Consider the following 19689-nt stretch of genomic DNA (forward strand, 5'->3'; position numbering starts at 1 on the left):
TCGTGTTTGCTGGCGTCAAGGTTTGGGTTCTGGTGTGGTCTTCTGGTCTGGTCTCTTGTTGGTCTGTTGTTTGTCTGGTCCATTTGGTCATTTTTGTCCAGTTTGGGTAGTTGTCATCTACGAACTGGAATTGTGTGGTGAGGGGGTCTTCCGGTTGTATGACCTCTCTCTGAGTTAAATGGGGCTGAATCTACGCACTTTCTGAATTTTGACCAAAAGTATTCTAGTAACTGGGGGGGTCCTGAAACTGCCTTCAAAGGATTCCTGTGGCGCTGGGGGTTTCACGGGGCAGTTAACGTCAGACGGCACAAAGCCCATTACTCTCTGGAGAACTACCCTGCTGAATTCCAGGCTGGTCATGGTTTCTGGTCTGGTGGTTGTTGTTGCTGGTCCTGCTGTTCCCTGGCGTTTGACAACTCCATCCTTGGCAGGCTCCTCGTTGGAGATTAGTGTCAGCCTCACTGCATCGTAGTGGCTTATCGAAGTATGTATTTCAATACTTCTGAGTATTTAGTCATTTGTATTACACTGGGCTGAACTATAGTCCAATGTATTATGTAACAATATATTTCCGGGAGCTGTAATTTGTATTTTCAAAATACAAAATACTTTCTATTCATTTTTTCATAGCAGATCACTATGGTCCCCTTTCACCTTGCATTGGTGTCAGAAGTCTGATGGCACTATGGTGTGATAAGAGCATTTGCTAAATTAACTAAACATAAATGTGCATGTAAAAATGGACAATTGTAAAGCACACTGAGTATTATTCCTGTAAGCTCTGCCCAAAACAAGGTTTAGTCTAGAAGGAATACATATTTTGTCAAAATTGACGTTTCATAGCAGGTTTAGGATAATTAACGTAGCCGAAACAAGGCCACTAACATAATGAATAAAAATGTAAATGCAGCATGCAACAATTTCAAAGATTTTACTGAGATACAATTCATATAAGAAAATCATTCATTGTAAATAAATTCATCAGGCCCTAATCTATGGATTTCACATGACTTGGAATACAGATATGCATCTGTTGGTCACAGATACCTAAAACAAAAAAGGTAGAGGTGTGGATCATAAAACCAGTCAGTATCTGATGTGACCACCATTTGTCTCATGCAACGCAACACACTCCTTCGCATAGAGTTGACCAGGCTGTTGATTGTGGCCTGTGGAATGTTGTCCAACTCCTCTTCAATGGCTGTGCGAAGTTGCTGGATATTGGCGGGAACTGGAGCATGCTGTTGTAGATGTTGATCCAGAGCATTCCAAACTTGCTTAATGGGTGACATATCTGGTGAATACGCAGCACATGCAAGAACTGGGACATTTTCAGCTTCCAGGAATTGTGTACAGATCTTTGTGATGTGGGGCTGTGCATTGTCATGCTGAAGCATGAGGAGATGGAGGTGGATGAATGTCACGACAACGGGCCTCAGGATCTCGTCATGGTATCTCTGCACAGTCAAATTGCCATAGATAAAATGAAATTGTGTTCCTTGTCCGTAGCTTATGCCTGCCCATACCATAACCCCACCACCACAGTCAGTGGGGCACTATGTTCACAACATTGACATCAGCAAACCTCTTGCCCACAAGACACACGTGGTCTGCGGTTGTGAGGTCGGTTGGACGTAATGACACATTTTCTAAAATGACTTTGGAGACAGTTTACAATAAATTAACATTCAATTCTCTGGCAATAGCTCTGGTGGCTATTCCTGCAGTCAGCATGCCAATTGCGTGTTCCCTCAAAACTTTAGACATCTGTGGCGTTGTGTTGTGTGACAAAATTGCACATTTTAAATTGGCCTTTTATTGTCCCCAGCACAAGGTGCACATGTGTAACGATAATGTGGTTTAATCAGCTGCTTGATGTGCCACACCTGTAAGGTGGCTGGAGTAGCTTGGAAAATGAAAAATGCTCACAAACAGGAATGCAAACTAATTTGTGCACAACTATTTAGAAAAGTACATTTTCTGTGCATATGGAACATTCTTGGCTTATTTTCTTTCAGCTCATGAAACATGGGACCAACACTACAAGTTGCGTTTATATTTTTGTCCAGTGTAATACCCTGTGTGCTTTGCAGTTCATTTTGGTATGTCCATTTTCACATAAACATTTACATATTGGTCATTTGGCAAACACGCTCATCCAGAGTGACTTACAGTCAGTGCATTCAACTGAAGCAGATAAACAACACATATCACAGCCATAGCAAATAAAAGGGTTCTGTAACCGTTACTGAGAATGTTGTTGCTGTTTGTGTCGTCTACTTGAAAATGTCCTGTATTTTGAAATACTAAATACGTATTTAAATTAAATCAATTTCAAAGTACAATTATTTTCTAGATTATTTTGATATGTTGCTCTTTATTGTATTTTGTAATTGTAATTTGGTAGTTTTGCCCATAGCCTGATGAAAAGGTCATATAATTCTGTCCAAACAAAACAGGCATACCAGGGCAGGAGGACCTTGTCAATGAGAAGCTTGTATAAAATGTCAAAAACACTTAATTCTAAATAATTGTTTTCATGTAGCTTAAATTCTTCGGCCACGCTAATGTGAAAAATACGAAAACCAGTCCATATCATTGTGAGGAATGCCAAACGCATCATAGCGTGGAGTATTAAGTTACCCACAGTTCATATGATTTAGCAGAACATGCATTAAAACCTTGAGGAGAATGTAATAACATATGGATATTGCAATAATTGTTGCACTAAGTTCAACATTAGTGGACCATTTTTGTTTGTACAGGCTTGGCCAGGTGCTGAGTGTGCAACAACCCGTCCACTGATTACATTTCTCCTGCAGCCTGTTTCTTCATGTTCTGTCCCCGGTCTGGACTCCATCACACTGTGCCATTGGCAGAGTGCTGTGTGTTGCTCCATCAGATCCTGGCTGCTGGCCCAGATACCTTCCTCTTCTTCCCGTACCCTGGGGCCAGTTTGTACCCTCCAGACCCCTGTGCTCCAAATACTGTGCTCCACACGCGCGCATGCACACACACATACACGGCCCTGTGGCAAGCGGCAATCGACAGCTCTCTGCATTCCCTGGAGTGGCTCCAAGGCTCCAGCCATGGCACTGGAGGTTTTTCCCTGTGAAGAAAAGATCATTAAGAAGATAGGGCTCATTTCAACACTTTTTGAACATGTCTCAGAGGGTTTGTCAAAAAAAAAGAGTGTCCAGCCATTGGATTTACAGTCTCTCTGTCTGCACCTCTTTGTTTGGTTTCACAATCTGAATCTGGGAATGGACACAAAATGTTTCCCCACAGCTCCTTCATGGGGGATCAACACATTGACTCCCAATGAGACAAAATGGCATAACCATACAGATATACAATATAAACTAAGCAAAAAAAGAAACGTCCCTTTTTCAGGACCCCCTTTTTTCAAAGATAATTCATTAAAAAAACAAATAACTATCATTGCCTATCATTGTCTTCAAATATCATTGTCTGAACTACTGACCTACACTGAACATAAATATAAATGCAACATGTACAGTGTTGGTCCCATGTTTCATTAGCTGAAATATATGTATTTTGAAATGGTTCATATGCACGAAAAATGTTAGTGAGCATTTCTCCTTTGCCAAGATAATTCATCCACCTGGAAGGTGTGGCATATCAAGAAGGGGGGGGGGGTGCTGAGGGGTATTTCTGTATGTAATTAAACCCTATTGTGGGGAAAAACTCATTATGATTGGCTGGGCCTGCTTGTGCCTTCCAAGGCCCACCCATGGCTGCACCCCTGCCCAGTCATGTGAAATCCATAGGTTAGGGCCTAACAAAATTATTAAAATTGACTGATTGCGTCATATGAACTGTAACTCAGTAAAATCATAGAAATTGTCACCTGTTGCGTTTATATTTTTGTTCAGTATTTCAAAACGTTTTTTTTTTAAACAGCTTTAGTGCTATTTTAACATGTATGTTGTGAATTTTCAAATCTCTTAATACAAAACTCCAAATTGGTAACATTTGTAACGCAGCAAGTCTTACATTCAAAACCTTCTCTTGTGCATTCATTTTGTTTGGAAACATCTTTCATCACACGACCATTGATCCAAAATATTATGAAATGCCTTGAACAGCAAATGACACCTTTACAGTGCATTCGGAAAGTATTCAGACCACTAGAAATCCTCATCAATCTACACACAATACCCCATAACGACAAAAGAAAACAGGTTTTTAGACATTTTTGCAAGTTTATTAGAAATAAAATACTCAAATATCACATTTACATAAACATTCAGACACTTTACTCAGTACTTTTTCAAAGCACCTTTGGCAGAGATTACAGCCTCAAGTCTTCTTAGGTATGACCCTACAAGCTTGGCACACCTGTATTTGGGGTGTTTCTGTTATGCAGGTGAATGAGGACCCAAAAGCGACTTGGCGAAAACAGAGTCTTTATTCCAGTAAAGGAAATAGGCAATACTCCTAGACAAATCGGAGCAGAAAACAAAACATAAAAAACTAATTCCACTCGTAGTGACGAGGACAGACTGGAGACTCGACCATAAACTGTAGGTTGCCTCGGGAAGGCACCGACCGTAGCAGACTCAGACACCTGCTCACACGCAGCATCTGAGGGAAACAAGACACGACAGGGCGAGACAAAGACACAGCATGGCGAATAATATACAAGGATCCGACAGGACAGAAACGGAAAACAAGGGGAGAAATAGGGACTCTAATCAGAGGACAAGATAGGGAACAGGTGTGGAAAGACTAAATGAGTGAGTAGGAGAATGAGGAACAGCTGGGAGCAGGAACGGAACGATAGAGAGAGGAGAGAGAGGGAGGGAGAGAGAGAGGGATAGAAAAAGGGAACGAACCTAATAAGACCAGCAGGGGGAAAACGAACAGAAGGGAAAGCATAATGACAAGACAATATAAGACAAAACATGACAGTTTCTCCCATTCTCCTCTGCAGATCCTCTCAAGCTCTCTCAGGTTGGATGGGAAGTGTCACTATACAGCTATTTTCAGGTCTTTCCAGATATGTTTGATCGGGTTCAAGTCCGGGCTCTGGCTGGGCCACTCAAGGACATTCAGAGACTTGTCCTGAAGCCTCTCTGGCATTTTCTTGGCTCTGTGCGTTAGGGTTGATGTCCTGTTAGAAGGTGAACCTTTGCCGCAATCTGAGGGCCTGAGCGTTCTGGAGCAGGTTTTCAGGAAGGATCTCTCTGTACTTTGCTCCGTTCATCTTTCCCTTGATCCTGAATTGTTTCCCAGGCCCTGCCGCTGAAAAACATCCTCACAGCATGATGCTGCCACCACCATGCTTCACCGTAGAGATGGTGTCCGGTTTCCTCCAGACATGAAGCTTAACATTCAGACCAAAAAGTTCAATCTTGGTTTCATCAAACCAGAGAATCTTGTTTCTTATGGTTTGAGAGTCCTTTAGGTTCCTTTTGGCTGTCATGAGGTTCCTTTTGGCTGTCAACTCCAAGAGGGCTGCCATGTGCCTTTTACTGAGGAGTGGCTTCTGTCTGGCCACACATAAACTCCTGAAGTGCTACAGAGATAAGTTGTCCTTATGGAAGGTTCTCCCATTTACAAAGAGGAACTCTGGAGGTCTGTCAGAGTGACCATTGGGTTCTTGGTAACCTCCATGACCAAGTACCTTCTCACCCGATTCCTCAGTTTGGCCGGGCAGCCAGCTCGAAAATCAAATCAAATCAAATTTTATTTGTCACATGTAACTCTATTTGTAGACCTTACCGTGAACTTTATTTGTAGACCTTACCGTGAACTTTATTTGTAGACCTTACCATGAAATACCAACTTACAAGTCATTAACCAACAGTGCAGTTCAAGAAGAGTTACGAAAATATTCACCAAATAAATAACAAATAAATAAAAATTGTAACACAATAACATAATAATAACGGGTCTATATACAGGGGGTATCGGGTACCGAGTCAGTGTGCGGGGTTACAGGTTAGTTGAGGTCATTTGTACATGTAGGTACTGGTGAAGTGACAATGCATAGATAATAAACAGCGAGTAGCAGCAGTGTACAAAGAAATGGGGAGGGGGGTCAAAGTAATAGTCCGGTGGCCATTTGAGTAATTGTTCAGCAGTCTTATGGCTTGGGGGTAGAAGCTATTAAGGAGCCTTTTGGTCCTAAACTTGGTGCTCCTGTACCGCTACTACTCTCTGTAGTGCCTTACGGTCAGTTGCCCAGCAGTTGCCATACCAGGCGGTGATGCAACTGGTCCGGATGTTCTCGTGGTGCAGCTGTAGAACTTTTTGAGGATCCGGGGACCCATGCCAAATCTTTTTAGTCTCCTGAGGGGGAAAAGTTTTGTTATGCCCTATTCACGACTGTCTTGGTGTGTTTGGACCATGATAGTTCGTTGGTGATGTGGACACCAAGGAACTTGAAACTCTTGACCTGCTCCACTGTCCCGTTGATGTTAATGGGGGCCTGTTCAGTCCACCGTTTCCTGTAGTCCACAATCAGCTCCTTTATCTTGCTCACATTGAGGGAGAGGTTGTTGTCCTGGCACCACACTGCCAGTTCTCTGACCTCCTCCCTATAGGGTGTCCCATCGTTGTCTGTGATCAGGCCTACCACTGTACCACAGCAAACCTAATGGTGGTGTTGGAGTCGTGTTTCGACAGGCAGTCGTGGGTGAACAGGGAGTACAGGAAGGGACTAAGTACACACCCCCGAGGGGCCCCAGTATTGAGGATCAGCGTGGCAGACGTGTTGTTGCCTTACCACCTGGGGGTGGCCCGTCAGGAAGTCCAGGACTCTAGTAAGAGTCTTGGACTCATACTTCTTCCATTTAACAATGACGGAGGCCACTGTGTTCTTGGAGTCCTTCAATGCTGCAGACATTTTATGCTACCCTTCCCCAAATCTGTGCCTCGACACAATTCTGTCTCGGCTCTCTATGGACAATTCCTTCACCCTCATATCTAGGTTTTGCTCTGACATGCACTGTCAACTGTGAGACCTTAAATAGACAGGTGTGCCTTTTTAAATCATGTCCAATCAATTGAATGTACCACAGGTGGACTCCAATCAAGTTGTGAACCGGCTCAAGGATGATCAACGGAAACAGGATGCACCTAATTTTCACATCTCATAGCAAAGGGTCTGAATACTTATGTAAATAAGGTATTTCTGTTTTTGTCATTTTGCAAACATTTCTAGAAAACAGTTTTTGCTTTGTCATTATGGGGTGTTGTATCTAGATTAACGAGGAACGTTTTTTATTTAATCCATTTTAGAAAAAGGCTGTAAAATGTGGATAAAGTCAAGGGGTCTGAATACTTTCCGAATGCGATGTAAACATGGTCGCACAGGTTCATGGCTCCTGAGAAACTTTGCAATGTAAAAGCATTTCGCTACATCCGCAATAACATCTGCTAAATATGTTTATACGACCAATACAATTTGATTTGACGATTTGAATTCATTGATTTAAAACACAAAAACACAACATAATGATATCTTCTCAATTTAGTTGTTTTAACAACCAAATAGCAAAAGTGGCAAGATACATGTTTCAAAATTGCCCTTTTGTCACGCCCTTCTAATGTAGTTCGTCTGCTGTTTGAAGAGAGTCAGACCGAATTGCAGCGTGTAGGTTACTCATGACTTTTAATTAAGAATAATGTGGTACATGAGATAACTGAAAATACGAAAACAACAAACGAGAGAAACAAATACAGCCTATCTGGTGACTAACACTAAGACAGGTACAATCACCCACGAAATACAACGCGCACTCAGGCTGCCTAAATACGGTTCCCAATCCGAGACAACGAGAATCAGCTGACTCCAATTAGGAATCGCCTCAGGCAGCCAAGCCTAACTAGACACACCCCTAATAATACACACTCCCAATTAATACAAACCCAAATACGAAATACAACATATAAACCCATGTCACACCCTGGCCTACCCAAACAATAAACAAAACACAAGATACAATGACCAAGGCGTGACAGCCCTGACCTTAGTTATCCTTGTTTTCTTTATTATTTTGGTTAGGTCAGGGTGTGACGAGGGTGGTTTGTTTAGTTTTTGTATTGTCTAGGGGTTGTTGTATATCTAGGTGTTTATATGTCTATGCTTGCCTAGATTGGTTCCCAATCAGAGGCAGCTGTTTATCGTTGTCTCTGATTGGGGACCATATTTAGGTAGCCATATTCCTTGGGTATTTCAAGGGTTATTGTCTATGTGTAGTTGCATGTCAGCACTCGTTATATATAGCTTCACAGTATTTTTGATAGTTTGTTTAGTGCTCTTCGTTTAATATAAAGAATGTATTCATATCACGCTGCGCCTTGGTCTCCTCGTTATGACGAACGTGACACCTTTGAATGTAATGTGCTACAGTACTGCGAATTACAGTACATTACACTGTTTTGACATTAGGCAATATATACTTGCACTATCCATCAAAATGTACCCATAAAAAAAATGTAATTTCTATCCCATGTGTGATCAAAGGTGTGATTGAAACATCTTTCACAATCGTTGATGAAAAAATATATTGTTCAGATATAATTACAACATACAGTACAAGTCAAAAGTTATGACACACCTAGTCATTCAAGGATTTTTCTTTATTTGTACTATTTTCTACATTGCAGAATAATAGTGAAGACATCAACACTATGAAATAACACATGGAATCATGTAGTAACCAGAAAAGTGTTAAACAAATTAAAATCTATTTTATATTTGAGATTCTTCAAAGTAGTGGAATTTCTTTCCTTCTTAATGAGTTTGAGCCAATCAGTTGTGTTGTGACATGGTAGGGGTGGTATACAGAAGAGAGCCCTATTTGGTAAAAGACCAAGTCCATATTATGGCAAGAACAGCTCAAATAAGCAAAGAGCAATGACAGTACACTATTACATGAAGGTCAGTCAATCCGGAAAATGTCAAGAACTTTCTTTTGAAATGTCTTCAAGTGCAGTCTCAAAAACCATCAAGTGCTATGATGAAACTGGCTCTCATGAGTACGGCCACAGGAAACAAAGTCCTAGAGTTACCTCTGCTACAGAGGATAAGTTCATTCGAGTTTGCAGCCCACGTAAATGCTTCACAGACTTCAAGTAACAGACACATCTCAACATCAACTGTTCAGAGGAGACTGGTTGAATCAGGCCTTCATGGTCAAATTTCTGCAAAGAAACCACTACTAAAGGACACCTATAATAAGAAGAGACTTGCTTGGCCCAGGCAAGTTGTGGTTTCCATGGAAATTAGACCGGTGGAAATCTGTCCTTTGGTCTGATGAGTCCAAATGAGATTTTTGGTTCCAACCGCCGTGTCTTTGTGAGACACAGAGTAGGTGAACGGATGATCTCTGCATGTGTTGTTCCCACCATGAAGCATTGAGGAGGTGTGGGGGTGCTTTGCTGGTGACAGTGATTCATTTACAATTGAAAACACACTTAACCAGCATGGCTACCACAGAATTCTGCAGCTATACGCCATCCCATCTGGTTTGCGCTTAGTGGGAATATCATTTGTTTTTCAACAGGACAATGACCCAACACACCTCCAGGTTGTGTAAGGGCTATTTTACCAAGAAGGAGAGTGAGGGAGTGTTGCATCAGAATACCTGGCCTCCACAATCAACCATTTCAACCCAATTAAGATAGTTTGGGATGACTTGAACTGCAGAGTGAAGGGAAAGCAGTTAACAAGTGCTCAGCATATGTGGGAACTCCTTGAAGAGTGTTGGAAAAGCATTCCAGGTGTATTGTAATCAAATCAAATACATTTATAAAAGAAACAACTTTTAGTAGGCACGAGTTTACATCAAGCCTGTCTTGAGCATTTGGCCATAGGTTCTCATCGACACAGTAAATGTCTTCATAGTTCATGCACCTGGGGAAAAACCTTTTGGCATGCCAAATCCATGCCTGAAGTAGGTTGGCATCCTCAAGGGGATGACAATCATACACCTTCCACCTGTATTGTAATCATGCATTGTATTTTACAGTATTGTATTGTATTTATGTACTTTAGTGGTCCTTTAGTGGCTCAGTTACTAAGCACATGGCACTAACAACACTAGAGTGGTGGGCTTGATTGCCAAAGAGGTAACTTTGGATAAAAAACCCTGCTACATAAATGGCATATATTACAATACTGTATTGACCAATGCAATTTTATGAAATCAGTGGGAAAGCAGGGGGTATGCTATTGAAAATGGTATCCACGAGTTCATCTGACTCGGAGGAGGTAGCGAAGGGGCTTCATTGACAAAATTCTATAGTAGCCCTTTAAAAGATTGCTGTCATTTCACAGTACACTACAGGGTACTAGTTGCAGTGAAAGTAAAGTGACACAGGTGGGTTAAGGAATTTTTTTGTCACAGGTGGGTTAAGGTGTTATTGCTGTAGAAGGACAGTATACTGCTGATTAGTTGAGACTATACCTCCAGTGGGATTTGAACTCACAACCTCTTGGTTGCTAATGCCCTGAATTTCCTGCACTGCTGACAGGTCTGGGTGAGTGGCAGAGATTGACCACAGATTTAATGGCAAGAATACAGTTCTGCACTTTGCTAAATGTTGCCCAGAATCAAGCCAATAATTATCTGATTATCTGACAACACCAATGTAATAATAGCAGTGCTCAGAGACACTTGATGTAAAGTGTGCATAAATGATTTGAGGATTTGAATCTTTTGGGCAGAAGTGCATTCATGTTTCGTGCAACCAGGTACATCTATATTACGAAAGAGCATATATCCACATACTTTCAATATTAGGGTACCGTTAAGGTACAGTGTTTTTGGGGGGGGTATTAAAAGGTCAAAGGTACACGTAAGGCAACTTCAGAGGTACACATAGGACCCACATGGTTCTGGTCAGTTATTTGTTGGGTAGATATGCAGATAGTCTAGCATAATGGTACATTTTGTCATGCAGGTGAAAGAGGACCCAAAAGCGACTTAACAGAAACAGAGTTTATTAAAGTCCAAAACGGAATAACAGAAATCCTCTAGACTTGTAGAGGGGAAACAACTGGAGAAGCGGCCACAGACTGCAGGTCGCTTCGGGTAGGCGCAGGCCGTAGTCGACTGAGACACCTGCTCACACGCAGCATCTGATGAAGGCACAAAACACGACAGGACAGGGTGATACACAATCACGGCAAAAACACGACAGGACAGGGCGAAACGCAATCACAGCATGGTGAATACAATACAAGGAACCGACGGGACAGGAACGGATCACAAAGGAATAAATAGGGACTCTAATCAGGGGAAAGGATCGGGAACAGGTGTGGGAAGACTAAGTGATGATTAGGGGAATAGGAACAGCTGGGAGCAGGAACGGAACGACAGAGAGAAGAGAGAGCGAGAGAGTGAGAGAGGGAGGGGGAGAGAGAGGGATAGAAGGAGGGAAAGAACCAAACAAGACCAGCAGAGGGAAACGAATAGCATGGGGAGCACAGGGACAAGACATGACAATGAATGACAAACATGACAGTACCCCCCCACTCACCGAGCGCCTCCTGGCGCACTCGAGGAGGAATCCTGGCGGCAACGGAGGAAATCATCGATGAGCGAACGGTCCAGCACGTCCCGAGACGGAACCCAACTCCTCTCCTCAGGACCGTAACCCTCCCAATCCACTAGGTATTGGTGACCCCGTCCCCGAGAACGCATGTCCATAATCTTATGTACCTTGTAAATAGGTGCGCTCTCGACAAGGACGGGAGGGGGAGGGAAGACGAACGGGGGTGCGAAGAAAGGGCTTAACACAGGAGACATGGAAGACAGGATGGACGCGACGAAGATGTCGCGGAAGAAGCAGTCGCACAGCGACAGGATTGACGACCTGGGAGACACGGAACGGACCAATGAACCGCGGAGTCAACTTACGAGAAGCTGTCGTAAGAGGAAGGTTGCGAGTGGAAAGCCACACTCTCTGGCCGCAACAATACCTTGGACTCTTAATCCTGCGTTTATTGGCGGCTCTCACCGTCTGTGCCCTGTAACGGCAAAGTGCAGACCTCACCCTCCTCCAGGTGCGCTCACAACGTTGGACAAACGCTTGAGCGGAGGGAACGCTGGACTCGGCAAGCTGGGATGAGAACAGAGGAGGCTGGTAACCCAGACTACTCTGAAACGGAGATAACCCGGTAGCAGACGAAGGAAGCGAATTGTGAGCGTATTCTGCCCAGGGGAGCTGTTCTGCCCAAGATGCAGGGTTTCTGAAAGAAAGGCTGCGTAGTATGCGACCAATCGTCTGATTGGCCCTCTCTGCTTGACCGTTAGACTGGGGATGAAACCCGGAAGAGAGACTGACGGACGCACCAATCAAACGACAGAACTCCCTCCAAAACTGTGACGTGAATTGCGGGCCTCTGTCTGAAACGGCGTCTAACGGGAGGCCATGAATTCTGAATACATTCTCAATAATGATTTGTGCCGTCTCCTTAGCGGAAGGAAGTTTAGCGAGGGGAATGAAATGTGCCGCCTTAGAGAACCTATCGACAACCGTCAGAATCACAGTCTTCCCCGCAGACAAAGGCAGACCGGTAATGAAGTCTAAGGCAATGTGAGACCATGGTCGAGAAGGAATGGGGAGCGGTCTGAGACGACCGGCAGGAGGAGAGTTACCCGACTTAGTCTGCGCGCAGTCCGAACAAGCAGCCACGAAACGGCGCGTGTCACGCTCCTGAGTCGGCCACCAAAAGCGCTGGCGAATAGACGCAAGAGTGCCTCGAACACCGGGATGACCCGCTAACTTGGCAGAGTGAGCCCACTGAAGAACAGCCAGACGAGTGGAAACAGGAACGAAAAGGAGGTTACTAGGACAAGCGCGCGCGACGCAGTGTGCGTGAGTGCTTGCTTAACCTGTCTTTCAATTCCCCAGACTGTTAACCCGACAACACGCCCATAAGGAAGAATCCCCTCGGGATCAGTAGAAGCCACAGAAGAACTAAACAGACGGGATAAGGCATCAGGCTTGGTGTTCTTGCTACCCGGACGGTAAGAAATCACAAACTCGAAACGAGCGAAAAACAACGCCCAACGAGCTTGACGGGCATTAAGTCGTTTGGCAGAACGGATGTACTCAAGGTTCTTATGGTCTGTCCAAACGACAAAAGGAACGGTCGCCCCCTCCAACCACTGTCGCCATTCGCCTAGGGCTAAGCGGATGGCGAGCAGTTCACGGTTACCCACATCATAGTTGCGCTCAGATGGCGACAGGCGATGAGAAAAATAAGCGCAAGGATGAACCTTATCGTCAGACTGGAAGCGCTGGGATAGAATGGCTCCCACGCCTACCTCTGAAGCGTCAACCTCGACAATGAATTGTCTAGTGACGTCAGGAGTAACGAGGATAGGAGCGGACGTAAAACGTTCTTTTAGAAGATCAAAAGCTCCCTGGGCGGAACCGGACCACTTAAAACACGTCTTGACAGAAGTAAGAGCTGTGAGAGGGGCAGCAACTTGACCGAAATTACGAATGAAACGCCGATAGAAATTAGCGAAACCTAAAAGCGCTGCAACTCGACACGTGACCTTGGAACGGGCCAATCACTGACAGCTTGGACCTTAGCGGAATCCATCTGAATGCCTTCAGCGGAAATAACGGAACCGAGAAAAGTAACGGAGGAGACATGAAAAGAGCACTTCTCAGACTTTACGTAGAGACAATTCTCTAAAAGGCGCTGTAGAACACGTCGAACGTGCTGAACATGAATCTCGAGTGACGGAGAAAAAATCAGGATATCGTCAAGATAGACAAAAACAAAAATGTTCAGCATGTCTCTCAGAACATCATTAACTAATGCCTGAAAAACAGCTGGCGCATTGGCGAGACCGAACGGCAGAACCCGGTACTCAAAATGCCCTAACGGAGTGTTAAACGCCGTTTTCCACTCGTCCCCCTCTCTGATGCGCACGAGATGGTAAGCGTTACGAAGGTCCAACTTAGTAAAGCACCTGGCTCCCTGCAGAATCTCGAAGGCTGATGACATAAGGGGAAGCGGATAACGATTCTTAACCGTTATGTCATTCAGCCCTCGATAATCCACGCAGGGGCGCAGAGTACCGTCCTTCTTCTTAACAAAAAAGAACCCCGCCCCGGCCGGAGAGGAAGAAGGCACTATGGTACCGGCGTCAAGAGACACAGACAAATAATCCTCGAGAGCCTTACGTTCGGGAGCCGACAGAGAGTATAGTCTACCTCGAGGAGGAGTGGTCCCCGGAAGGAGATCAATACTACAATCATACGACCGGTGAGGAGGAAGGGAGTTGGCTCGGGACCGACTGAAGACCGTGCGCAGATCATGATATTCCTCCGGCACTCCTGTCAAATCGCCAGGTTCCTCCTGAGAAGTAGGGACAGAAGAAACGGGAGGGATGGCAGACATTAAACACTTCACATGACAAGAAACGTTCCAGGATAGGATAGAATTACTAGACCAATTAATAGAAGGATTATGACATACTAGCCAGGGATGACCCAAAACAACAGGTGTAAACGGTGAACGGAAAATCAAAAAGAAATAGTCTCACTGTGGTTACCAGATACTGTGAGGGTTAAAGGTAGTGTCTCAAATCTGATACTGGGAAGATGACTACCATCTAAGGCGAACATGGGCGTAGGCTTATCTAACTCTCTGAAAGGAATGTCATGTTTCCGAACCCATGCTTCGTCCATGAAACAACCCTCAGCCCCAGAGTCTATCAAGGCACTACATGTAGCACCCGAACCGGTCCAGCGTAGGTGGACCGACAAAGTAGTACAGGACTTTGATGGAGAGACTTGAGTAGTTGCGCTCACCTGTAGCCCTCCGCTTACAGATGAGCTCTGGCTTTTACTGGACAAGAATTAACAAAATGTCCAGCAACTCCGCAATAGAGGCACAGGCGGTTGGTGATCCTCCGTTCCCTCTCCTTATTCGAGATGCGAATCCCTCCCAGCTGCATGGGCTCAGTCTCAAAGCCAGAGGGGGGAGATGGTTGCGATGCGGAGCAGGGAAACACCGTTGATGCGAGCTCTCTTCCACGAGCCCGGTGACGAAGATCTACCCGTCGTTCTATGCGGATGGCGAGAGCAATCAAAGAGTCCACATCTGAAGGAACCTCCCGGGAGAGAATCTCATCCTTAACCACTGCGTGGAGTCCCTCCAGAAAACGAGCGAGCAGCGCCGGCTCGTTCCACTCACTAGAGGCAGCAAGAGTGCGAAACTCAATGGAATAATCCGTTATGGACCGTTCACCTTGGCATAAGGAAGCCAGGACCCTAGAAGCCTCCCCACCAAAAACTGAACGGTCAAAAACCCGAATCATCTCCTCTTTAAAGTTCTGGAATACGTTAGAGCAATCAGCCCTTGCCTCCCAGATAGCTGTGCCCCATTCTCGAGCCCGGCCAGTAAGGAGTGAAATGACGTAAGCAACCCGAGCTCTCTCTCTAGAGTATGTGTTGGGTTGGAGAGAGAACACAATCTCACACTGCGTGAGAAAGGAGCGGCACTCAGTGGGCTGCCCGGAGTAGCAAGGTGGGTTATTAACCCTAGGTTCTGGAGGCTCGGCAGGCCAGGAAGTAACAGGTGGCACGAGACGTAGACTCTGGAACTGTCCAGAGAGGTCGGAAACCTGAGCAGCCAGGTTCTCCACGGCATGGCGAGCAGCAGACAATTCCTGCTCGTGTCTGCCGAGCATGGCTCCTTGGATCTCAACGGCAGTGTAACGAGCGTCTGAAGTCGCTGGGTCCATTCCTTGGTCGGTTCCTTCTGTCATGCAGGTGAAAGAGGACCCAAAAGCGACTTAACAGAAACAGAGTTTATTAAAGTCCAAAACGGAATAACAGAAATCCTCTAGACTTGTAGAGGGGAAACAACTGGAGAAGCGGCCACAGACTGCAGGTCGCTTCGGGTAGGCGCAGGCCGTAGTCGACTGAGACACCTGCTCACACGCAGCATCTGATGAAGGCACAAAACACGACAGGACAGGGTGATACACAATCACGGCAAAAACACGACAGGACAGGGCGAAACGCAATCACAGCATGGTGAATACAATACAAGGAACCGACGGGACAGGAACGGATCACAAAGGAATAAATAGGGACTCTAATCAGGGGAAAGGATCGGGAACAGGTGTGGGAAGACTAAGTGATGATTAGGGGAATAGGAACAGCTGGGAGCAGGAACGGAACGACAGAGAGAAGAGAGAGCGAGAGAGTGAGAGAGGGAGGGGGAGAGAGAGGGATAGAAGGAGGGAAAGAACCAAACAAGACCAGCAGAGGGAAACGAATAGCATGGGGAGCACAGGGACAAGACATGACAATGAATGACAAACATGACACATTTGTTGAGGTACAATCATCACTGGGCTTTGAAATGTAGGTTGGGCATTATACTGGTGGGGCTCATTACCATATTTGTGTGCATGGTCTAATATATGTGTATTTGTGCAAAGCTTTATCATAAAGTTACTGGTCCCCTCCCCCATGTCAAACACTTGCTTCAGAGATGGGATTATTAAAGGGGCAGGGTGACATCACCCTAACTCTAATTTTAATACACCGATGGTAACATGATATTCTCTTACCTAATTTGAAATAAGTACCGCCTTGTAACCAACATCAGAAGGCATGTCTACAGAGAGCTAGCTACTCTACTGGTGCCAAAATGTGAGTGTTGCGTGTCAGCAAATGTATTTTAAAGTTTACCCTCTTCATCTATGGCAAAGATACTTATATGTTTCCCCTTTCATCTGTGTCAAACCTTGACCCAGAAAATATCAAAAACTATCGGCCTATATCGAATCTTCCATTCCTCTCAAAAATAAAAAAGGCTGTTGCGCAGCAACTCACTGCCTTCCTGAAGACAAACAATGTATACAAAATGCTTCAGTATGGTTTTAGACCCCATCATAGCACTGAGACGGCACTTGTGAAGGTGGTAAATTACATTTGAATGGCATCGGACCGAGGCTCTGCATCTGTCCTCGTGCTCCTAGACCTTAGTGCTGCTTTTGATACCATCAATCACCACATTCTTTTGGAGAGATTGGAAACCCAAATTGGTCTACACGGACAAGTTCTGGCCTGGTTTAGATCTTATCTGTCGGAAAGATATCAGTTTCTCTCTGTGAATGGTTTGTCCTCTGACAAATCAACTGTACATTTCGGTGTTCCTCAAGGTTCTGTTTTAGGACCACTATTGTTTTCACTATATATTTTACCTCTTGGGGATGTTATTCGAAAACATAATGTTAACTTTCACTGCTATGCGGATGACGCACAGCTGTACATTTCAATGAAACATGGTGAAGCCCCAAAATTGTCCTTGCTAGAAGCATGTGTTTCAGACATAAGGAAGTGGATGGCTGCAAACTTTCTACTTTTAAACTCGGACAAAACAGAGATGCTTGGTCTAGGTCCCAAGAAACAAAGAGATCTTCTGTTGAATCTGACAATTAATCTTAATGGTTGTACAGTCGTCTCAAATAAAACTGTGAAGGACCTCGGCATTACTCTGGACCCTGATCTATCTTTTGAAGAACATATCAAGACCATTTCAAGGACAGCTTTTTTCCATCTACGTAACATTGCAAAAATCAGAAACTTTCTGTCCAAAAATGATGCAGAAAAATTAATCCATGCTTTTGTCACTTCTAGGTTAAACTACTGCAATGCTCTACTTTCCGGCTACCTGGATAAAGCACTAAATAAACTTCAGTTAGTGCTAAATACGGCGGCTAGATTCCTGACTAGAACCAAACAATTTGATCATATTACTCCAGTGCTAGCCTCCCTACACTGGCTTCCTGTCAAAGCAAGGGCTGATTTCAAGGTTTTACTGCTAACCTACAAGGCATTACATGGGCTTGCTCCTACCTATCTCTCTGATTTGGTCCTGCCGTACATACCTACACGTACGCTACTGTCACAAGACGCACGCCTCCTAAAAGCCCTGGAGGCAGGGCTTTCTCCTATAGAGCTCCATTTTTATGGAACGGTCTGCAAACCAATGTCAGAAATGCAAACTCGGTCTCAACCTTAAAGTCTTTACTGAAGACTCATCTCTTCAGTGGGTCATATGATTGAGTGTAGTCTGGCCCAGGAGTGGGAAGGTGAACGGAAAGGCTCTGGCGCAACGAACCGCCCTTGCTGTCTCTACCTGGCCGGTTCCCCTCTTTCCACTGGGATTCTCTGCCTCTAACCCTTTTACAGGGGCTGAGTCACTGGCTTACTGGGGCTCTCTCATGCCGTCCCTGGAAGGGGTGCGTCACCTGAGTGGGTTGATTCACTGATGTGGTCATCCTGTCTGGGTTGGCGCCCCCCCTTGGGTTGTGCCATGGCGGAGATCTTTGTGGGCTATACTCAGCCTTGTCTCAGGATGGTAAGTTGGTGGTTGAGGATATCCCTCTAGTGGTGTGGGGGCTGTGCTTTGGGGTTATATCCTTCCTGTTTGGCCCTGTCCGGGGGATGTCCTCGGATGGGGCCACAGTGTCTCCTGACCCCTCCTGTCTCAGCCTCCAGTATTTATGCTGCAGTAGTTTGTGTGGCGGGGGACTAGGGTCAGTTTGTTATATCTGGAGTACTTCTCCTGTCCTATTTGGTGTCCTGTGTGAATCTAAGTGTGCGTTCTCTAATTCTCTCCTTCTCTCTTTCTCTCTCTCGGAGGACCTGAGCCCTAGGACCATGCCCCAGGACTACCTGACATGACGACTCCTTGCTGTCCCCAGTCCACCTGACCGTGCTGCTGCTCCAGTTTCAACTGTTTTACCTTATTATTATTCGACCATGCTGGTCATTTATGAACATTTGAACATCTTGGCCATGTTCTGTAATAATCTCCACCCGGCACAGCCAGAAGAGTACTGGCCACCCCACATAGCCTGGTTCCTCTCTAGGTTTCTTCCTATGTTTTGGCCTTTCTAGGGAGTTTTTCCTAGCCACTGTGCTTCTACACCTGCATTGCTTGCTGTTTGGGGTTTTAGGCTGGATTTCTGTACAGCACTTTGAGATATCAGCTGATGTACGAAGGGCTATATAAATACATTTGATTTGATTTGTCTGGTGTTAGCTAGTTACTGGCTAGCTAGGTCTTCATCTGTGTCTGGTGTTAGCTAGTTACTGGCTAGCTAGGTCTTCATCTGTGTCTGGTGTTAGCTAGTTACTGGCTAGCTAGGTCTTCATATGTGTCTGATGTTAGCTAGTTACTGGCTAGCTAGGTCTTCATCTGTGTCTGGTGTTAGCTAATTACTGGCTAGCTAGGTCTTCATCTGTGTCTCATGTTAGCTAGTTACTGGCTAGCTAGGCATTCATCTGTGTCTGATGTTAGCTAGTTACTGACTAGCTAGGTCTTCATCTGTGTCTGATGTTAGCTAGTTACTGGCTAGCTAGGTCTTCATCTGTGTCTGGTGTTAGCTAGTTACTGGCTAGCTATGTCTTCATCTGTGTCTTATGTTAGCTAGTTACTGGCTAGCTAGGTCTTCATCTGTGTCTGATGTTAGCTAGTTACTGGCTAGCTAGGTCTTCATCTATGTCTGATGTTAGCTAGATACTGGCTAGCTAGGTCTTCAGCCAGCATGAAACAAAAGGGGGAGGAGGGTACTTCAAAACTGACACAGTTGTCAGTGCTGCTGTGAACCGCATCATAAGAGGCCTGCCAAACGGGAAATGTATATCATTAATGCCATTTCA

The sequence above is a fragment of the Oncorhynchus gorbuscha genome, linkage group LG01 (assembly GCF_021184085.1).
Source record: "Oncorhynchus gorbuscha isolate QuinsamMale2020 ecotype Even-year linkage group LG01, OgorEven_v1.0, whole genome shotgun sequence".
Lineage (NCBI taxonomy): Eukaryota > Metazoa > Chordata > Actinopteri > Salmoniformes > Salmonidae > Oncorhynchus > Oncorhynchus gorbuscha.